The following is an 8,618-nucleotide window of genomic DNA, read 5'->3' on the forward strand; positions in this document are numbered from 1 at the left end:
CTCTTGATCCATGGGGCTCTTTCTCAACCGGCTGCTTCTGTGGTGTTCTCTCCATCTTGTGTTTCTCCCTTCCTCCCTCTGTCTGCTGCATTTCTCCTCCCTCTCACCTTCCCGTTCCTTCGTTACCCTACCACATCCGTCGTCCCTTTAAAAAAAAAAAATAGCTCTTTCTCAATAATTTGTTTTACAGATCCATCTTAAAAAAGTAAAGCAAATTGCATCCATATCATTCCACAGGCATACCCTTATGTTCTGACGCATGCATGAATCAGTGAAATGGCGCAATTGTCATTAAGCCTTCTTAGGTTGAGCTTAGAAGATCATGCATGTGCTGCTCTACGAGGCATGTTGTATTCCGTTTGTGGATTTTGAGCACACCCACCACTTGCCCACCGTATTTCATTGGTTGCTTGGTCTGACTTTACTAATTCCATAGTTTTCATTGGTGAATAATGTCCACTTGTCCTGCCTTGTGGCTGTTTTGTTACCACCCTGCCAACTGTCCCTGCTACATGGATCCTTTCAGTATGGGCCATGTGTTTTGTTTAGCTGCACTATTTTTTCTTTCCACCCTCTCCTCGCTACTGTCTGGCACAGAGTTATTCGAAACTGTGGGGCGTGCCCCCCTGGGGGGGGCGCGACGCCATCTCTGGGGGGCGCGCACTCCACCATAAAATTTCACCTTTCATTGTTTCCCACGGCGGAGAGGCAGAGTGGAACTGCAGAGGCCCTAAGAAGGGGTGAAGACCGTTAACGCCTCATTAACATGCAAAAGGTCTTTAAAAGACCTGTGAAGTACTCGTGTGCGGCTGTGTGTGTGCCTGCGAAGCTGAAGCTCTCTCATCCCAGGCTGCCACCCAGAGACGCAGGAGGGGTGTGTGGGGGGCGGGGGGTGGTTGGGACAGAAGCCCATTAAGTCCAATGGGCGTTGCACGCTTGTTCTTCACCCATTTCAAATGGGGCTTTTGGAATAGAGAACAGCAGCAGATTAGCACATAGGAATGTCAGCACTGACGTGCCACCAATAAAGTGGACAGCACCATAGATGGCAGGAAGTGCCGTGTAATTAGCGTGCACAAAGCTCCTGCATTCTACTACCTTTTGGTAGTGTGGCACTTCTTCTGCTGTTTGCCCTGCGTGCTGCCTCGCTGTGAATGGTTATGCCTCTGAGCATTTTAAAATCACCAACAGGTAAGTCAGATGTGAAGAGAAAGCAAACAGACAGTCCTTCATAGGGCATCTGCTTGCCTGAAAGTAGTATGTTCACTTTTGTTTTCACAGCATAGTGAACATCGCATACTCCCTGTATCCTATTTTTGACTGTCTCACTTAATATCAGCCTCTTTCTTTAGTTCTATTGTTTATTTGTTTGGGAGTTTTATAACCCTCTGCCAGTAAACGTTCAGTTACTTCACTTGGCAGTTTTGATTTAAGCCTGGCGCCCTCAGGCATAAAACACCCTAATTAAAGCCCCCTACAACATCCATTGTACGGTAGGCAGAGGCTTTGCATCTTTAGGTTTAGCACCCTACTCTAACCTCAGCATCCTAGTCCCTCACCTAGATGTGGTGCAGGGTTGTCCTTTTCAGAGAGGCACCTCCAAATACAGCCCCTTTCTCCAATCTTCACACTCCTGGGACAGTCTTGGCATCTTGCATCAGAGCACCCATAAATACAGCAACATACTAAAATGTACACCCCAGAGCACCCTTCTACATGTGGTATACACCTGAAATTTTTAGGCACAGCAGCTGGGACATTAACCTCCTAGGTCACACATCGAACACACTGGGTATCCTTTGGCCTATTGTTATATTTTCAAACGTGCACCCTTCAGAAGCAAATCACTAGCATTATGATAAAAATGCAGGGTCGAGAGCACTACAGAAGTACGAAGTTCCTTTTCATCGGTTGTGAAGGAGAAAGCCTTCAGCCTCAAAGTCTATCCCAGGGATGAACTTGTACCAATCACTACCCCAGAGGAGCGGCCTGCTTCACCTGATCCCAGAAATCCTGGCCACTACCATTGTCCCAAAGAAGACACCTGCCTCACTCCCAGGTACAGGGAACAGGGACATCTTAAAGATTTTAGGGGGCCATATTCAGAAATGCTTTGAATTTATGATCCAGTGTCAGCTCTTTCATTCCCTATTTGGTCTGGTCAATGACCGTGCACTGGCACACTAGTCCAAATTCTAAAAGTGTTGACATTTCATATTCAGGGATAGTGGCGTGTGTATTCAATATTGTAACACAGCGGCAGCTCACTAATATTACTGCAAATAATCTCTGTGACGCCCTCCTATTTCTTGTGTGTGCAGTGCTGTTTTGTTCTAAAATAAACTTTTTTTTATGGGTGTTGCATGAAACTTAAACACATTTGTCTGCACAATGTCTTTAGTAGACTCTCACACATCACCACAGTAAAAATAAATTAAAGGAAAATGCTATTTAAAACAATCTGTTTAAGAATGATTCAAGATAGTCAGGGTAAGACGCTCTCCAGAACAGAGCTGGCTCTATCAGGGGTCCCCCTTAAAGGCTGGGGCCCAGGGCCAGAGCCCACGTTGCCTATGTCTTAAAACGTCTCTGCCAGGGAAGACACCTGCTACAACCTGTGCATGAAATAAACTGCTTACCTCAATGCCTGGCAGAGGGTGTCAACCGCTTTTTTCATGGAAAGAGAAGCTGTGATAGGACGGGCAGTGCAGGAATGGGGAGTTTTTTCTGGGAGGTGAGAATGGGGCAGTGCTGCTTAGGATGGCCAGAGTTGAAATTGTTTTTTTTAATGCCATTGGACAGTGCTTCTCAGTGGAAAGCATAGTCTTTGAATGTTACTCATTTTATTGACCACAGAAGTTTCTTTGAGGAGGCTTTGCAAGAATTAAGTGGAGAACCCGTAACAATTTGCCAACATTTTATCTTGAAAAATGTAGTTTTGGACTATGTGGTAAGCCTCTTTCATTTCACCACACCAACTCTCAAACCTGCAGTTTTCTAAACACTCTTACTGTGTTTAACATTATTAGCCAGATATGGACTGGGAAATGCGGATGACGGTCAATAATGTAGAATACCAGGTTCCAGAATTTTTTGTCAAGTGGTGGGGGGCAACATCTAAATAAATTCAGCTGGGGGGGCTCAACCTAGAAAAGTTTGAAGACCTCTGGTCTGGCACATGATGCTGCTTGCAGTTCTCTTAATCTCATCCTTCATAGGTATTCTTTGAAGTTGGCACATATATTTATTTTAATTGATAGCATTTCCTATAGTCTAAAAAGTCGGAGTGAGTGTCATAAAGCTAAGCAATGTTGGCCATGTGCGGAAAACCTTTCTCATTGGTGATGATTTTTATATCCTGAGAGGATGGCCTTACGCACCAGTCGGCATGCAGTCCATAAATAGGCCCTTCGGCTCTGATAAGGAAAGTGTCCACTTCTCCTGCTCTTCCACTGACAGCTGCCCCCTTCTTTCTTTTTCTTCTTTCCTCTCTTTCTGTCTTGCTCCTCCTCACTTGCTGAATGAAAGAGCGACTCCAAGAAATGACTCTTACCCCTCTCTTTCCTCTCTTTTCCTTCATTCGTTCCCCTATGAAATGGATCCAAAAGGGAAAGAAACACATTTGCTGGAAAAGCGGTCTTTTTTCACATTTTTCTACTTTAACGTGCAGCCTCGGACTGAGAGAAAAAAAGACTCAAAATATGAAAAATAATTAAATAAAGCAAGACAGAGTGGTCGCTAAGTGGCCAGATTGGTTTTTTTTCACGCCCAAACACATTAGTGCAACTTTACTGAGTTTAGCAGTAAAGTGCTACTTACGTTTTCTTTTCTGTCAGTAGATGTGTGGAGTGGAAAACGTTTAATGTGCTCTTCATCAGCTGTTTCTCTAAAAATAACTAAATAAAGCAAAACAGACTGGTCGCAAAGTAGCCAGATTGGTTTTATTTACACCCAAACACATTAGCGCCACTTTACAGAGTTTGACAGTGAAGCACTCCTTTTGTCTTCTCGTCTTCCTGTTGATGCACCAAGTGAAAAATGTTTAATGTGACCCTTATCAGCTGTTTTCCTCATTTTAGTGAATAAAATGTGTACTGCGGCTCTGTGTTTAAAGATGTGGGGGCATATTATCAAGCCTGTGCTCTAAAATTATCGCAGCTTTATCGGCCTAAACGGCCGATAAAGCGGCGATAATGGGCTTGATAATATGCTCTGTGGAATTCCAATCGAAGCCCATGTTAGATGTCTTCACATCTAACATGTGCTTCGATTGGAATTCCATAGAGCATATTATCAAGCCCATTATCGCCGCTTTATCGGCCGTTTTCGGCCGATAAAGCGGCGATAATTTTAGCGCACAGGCTTGATAATATGCCCCGTGGTCTTTTTAAACCATACAGCTCACGTTTTGTAAGAATATAAGCAATGGACAGTAAAACGGGTCCCTTACGGTGCCTGTCCTTGACTTTCCTTTACAGGTGAAAACACGAATTGATTTCTAAATAATGAGTGTAAAAGCAAAAAGGTAAAAATGTTCTTCCTGCTTACATTTCATGTGCTTTACTTAATCTTGCATTCACTATAAGTGTTTGCTTTTCCCAGGATGTTATTACTTTTATTTTTCAGGCAGCTTATTACTCTTGCATAATTTGAAATGAGTAGCATCCAGGTGCTTATAGTGGGGCACAATTGGGTTGTAGCTGTAGCTGAAGGCATTGCGATTTTCTCTCAGTGCTGAAGAATGGTATTCATTGGGGGGGAGAGAATGTGCACTATGGTCAAAGCTGCTGAATTTGGAATTAGGGAACCAGGTCCAGCATTCATGACGAGTCCACCAGACCACCAGCAAGTGGACGCTAGTGGTTGCAAGTGCAGGTTAACCTTCAAGGCCTGTCCTCCACAATCCACTTCGATGTTCTCCTTCAGTCTTGCAATCAGGCCTACGGCCATACCACCCTGAAAGCACCTGATCCCGTCTGATCTCCGAAGTTAAGCAGGGTCGGGCCTGGTTAGTACCTGGATGGGAGACCGCCTGAGAATACCAGGTGCTGTAGGCTAAAGCCTACGGCCATACCACCCTGAAAGCTACGAAGCAGCACACCCTACAGTAACAGTGACTCTGTTACTGAGGTCACAGGATCCTTTAGGCCGGTCTGGCTCACCTATTGGTACCTTGATTTGCCTTATTTCAGCAGTAGTTGTGAAACTCACCAGAAATCAGCAATGCACGATTTGCAGCCACAACAAACTAAGTTCACAATTGTTCAGGGTCTCTCTGCTTCATGCACAAGCACTTTGAACATGTGCTTTTGCTTTAGGGTCTGTGTATCATTTTCATCCAGATTATCAAGATCTTTTTTCAGTTTAATAAAAGCTTAATTAAAGTGAACTACAAATGTACAGAATTATCTGCTGCCTAGAGTGAAAAACCAGGTTATGAAATAGAATAATAACAAAGAAGAAAGAATGAATAATACTGAAAATAAAAAAGGGAAAACTGCACAATAAACATATTAAGATAATATATTAATTCTGCACTTATGATATCATATTTTTTGTATTTTGTACTTTGGTAAAAATTGAAAATAAGGTGGAAAAACAAGATGGAGGAGAGAAGAAAAGAAAAGAGATAAGGAAGTTAAAGGAAGAATAAGACAATATGTATTAAATAGCTGTACATGTATCACACAATAAAACTTATATCATATAATGGCTTAGTCTATATAGTAACTTCATGACATATAACAACTTCTCTCATATTATGAAAATGGCAAAATACATATGCATGATATTAAACAGGAAAGGGAAAAACAGTTGTGGGGGCTGGAAAACCATAGTTGAATCATTGAATCCTTGGAGGGTTTAGGCTTTTTGTTTAAGTAACCAATGAGAGGGGCCCAAAAGTGGTCTTTATTTATCACCAGTAATGTAGATGTAGCCGATGCTGTATTAAGTCCATGACTGACTGACTGACTGACTGACTGAAATGCTTATAAAGCGCACGAATGCAGCGGCGTCTTGGCGCTGTGAGATACAGAAAAGCAATGGAGCAGTTAAATTTGGGTAAAAAGCAAGGTCTTTAGGCCCTTCCTGAAGCTCTGTTTAGATTTTTGGGCACGTATTACTGGGGGTAGCGAGTTCCATATTTTAGCCGCCTGGTAGGAGAAGGACTTTCCTCCCCATCGGGCTCGGTTTATTCTGGGCTGGCAGACTAGGTCATGTTTGGCTGACCTCAGTGTTCGAGAAGGTACTTAACGGGGCAGTAGATTGATGAAATCGTCAGGTCCCTTATCATGTAGAGACCTATGTACCAAGCAAAGAGCCTTAAGTTGAATACGGCGCCTGACCGGGAGCCAGTGAAGCTCCCGAAGGGCTCTGGATGTGGGGTGGCGTTTGGGGAGGTTCAGCAGCGCCCTGGCCATCGCATTCTGGATTGCCTGCAGTTTGGACAGTTGTTTTTCCTGCTTCGGGAGGCCACCATAGATCACTCCAGATAGATGGTTTATGACCGAACTCTATGATTTCGGTTTTATCCGTATTTAATCTAAGAAAATTGTGGCTCATCCAATTCTTCACCTGGCAAGGCAGTTTCTAAAGCGTTCCGCCGTGGCTTCGATGGACTGTGAAATTGACACTATGATTTGAGTGTCATCGGCGTAAGACACCAGTTGTAGGTCATAGGATCTGATCAAGGCTGCTAAAGGAGTGACATATAGGTTGAATAATGTAGGCGACAATGCCAATCCCTGCTGGACCCCACCCGGAATGGAAAATTCAGTTGATTGTAATCCATTCCAGATCACTTGGTGAGTTCGGGCGCCCAGAAAAGAGGCGATAAGGGCCAGAGCAGTGCCGGTGAATCGTAGGCTGGTTAGTCTTTTTAGCAGGACAGAGTGGTTTACAGTGTCAAAGGCCGCTATAAGGTCTAATAATATCAGGGCCGACCGACCACCCTCGTCCTTGGTCTTACGTATTTTTTCGGTGGCCATGATAAGAGCTGATTCCGTGGAATGAAGGGGTCTAAAACCGTGCTGTGACCGATCTAACAGCTTCTTTTCATCCACATGTCTCATAATTTCCTGATTCATTGCTTTTTCCAAGATTTTAGCAGGTAGAGGCAGGCAGGAAATGGGACGGTAGTGTCTGGGTTCAGAGGGATCAAGGGTGTCCTTCTTAAGACTAGGTCTGATACAGGTCATCTTCCAGCTTTTGGGGAATTCACCTTGATGAATAATTTGATTAAGCAGGGGGGTCAGGACATTTGCGATGCTCTCTGGGATCATATGCAGTACATGGGGGGGCAAGGATCTACAGGGGAGCCAGATTTCATCTGGATGAGTAGATCGTATACTTGCTTCTTCTCTAGTAAAGAAAAACTAGAGAAGCAGGAGGTGGTCGGAGTGGACTGTCCGACATCATTGGTGGATATATCGGATACCATGGTGCTGAGATCATCATATACCATTTGTACTTTAGTTTAAAAAAAATTGGCAATTCCATTAACAAAGCTCTGATCTGGACTAAAGACTGTGTCCCGGGGGCTTTTCATTAAATGGGCTACAGTTTTGAATAGTTCCCTGGAAGAGTTAGAGGAGTTTTGAATTTTATCTGTAAAATAGGTAGATTTTGCATGGACAATTATTTGTTTATACTCCTGTAGGACTTTTATATATTCCAGTTTGTTTTCCTGACTGTAGTCTGAGCGCCATATCCGCTCCACTGGTCGACATTTAATTTTGATTGCTTTCACCTCTGCCGTGTACCATTGAGCGGTGGCGGATCGTTTTCTGTTTTTTTTTGGTTCCATTGGGACCAGTTCATTGACTGCCTCAGTGATCCAATTGCTGAAGTTAGTTGCCCAGTCCTCGCTATTTCCACATTCAAAGTCCGGGGGGTTTCTGGCCAATGTCTTAGCTAAGGGGTTAAATTCAAGCTTTTCCCAGGGGCGGGTTTTTTCAGGAGGCATGTAGTTTCTACGCTGATTTACAAGGTTTTTCAGTTATAAGTTAAAAAAGATAGCCTTATGGTCGACCATGGTACAGAGAGAATAGACGTAATCTTAATGTGGTTACTGTTGGTAAAGATCCCGTCAAGGGTATGCCCTGCTGAGTGAGTGGGCCTGTCAACTAGCTGCTTCATGCCAAAGCTGAGGAGATTATCAAGTAAAGTGGCTGAATCCGAGTCGTTATTTTCCTCAAGATGATAATTAAAATCACCCAGAATAGTGCAGGTAACTGAGTCAAACGTTGTTTCTAAAAAGGTGTGTAATGCTCTGGTGAAAGGACCTCTCGGGCCGGGGGGACGATACACAAGCAGTCCCTCGAAAATCAGGCAGTTATTCTCTTTAATCTTAAAGGTCATAGCTTCGGCCTCTAGGTCTTTTTGGGGGCATACAAGTAATTTGAAGTGCGATCTATGAATTATCGCAATTCCTCCACCCACAGATCCAGTTCTATTTGTGCATTCCACAGAGTAACCTTCGGGAGTAGCGGTGTTCCAATCAGGACCAGAGGCATTTGATGCCCAGGTTTCTGTAAGGAACATAAGATCAGCGTTGTGATCAGTGATCAATGCTTCAATTTCATGTTTATGCTTCAGCATGGACCTTACATTCAGTA

The 8,618-nt window shown here is 43.7% G+C and overlaps 1 non-coding gene across 1 annotated transcript; it reads left to right on the forward strand.

Annotated features, from left to right (window-relative positions):
• Window positions 1–4,938: 4,938 nt before the first annotated feature.
• On the forward strand, window positions 4,939–5,057 carry LOC147701856 (5S ribosomal RNA). The gene has a single exon (XR_015298506.1). It is a non-coding gene; the product is annotated as a 5S ribosomal RNA (ribosomal RNA).
• The last annotated feature ends 3,561 nt before the right edge of the window (window positions 5,058–8,618 follow it).

This window comes from Lissotriton vulgaris, chromosome 7 (assembly GCF_964263255.1).
Source record: "Lissotriton vulgaris chromosome 7, aLisVul1.2, whole genome shotgun sequence".
Classification (NCBI taxonomy): Eukaryota; Metazoa; Chordata; class Amphibia; order Caudata; family Salamandridae; genus Lissotriton; species Lissotriton vulgaris.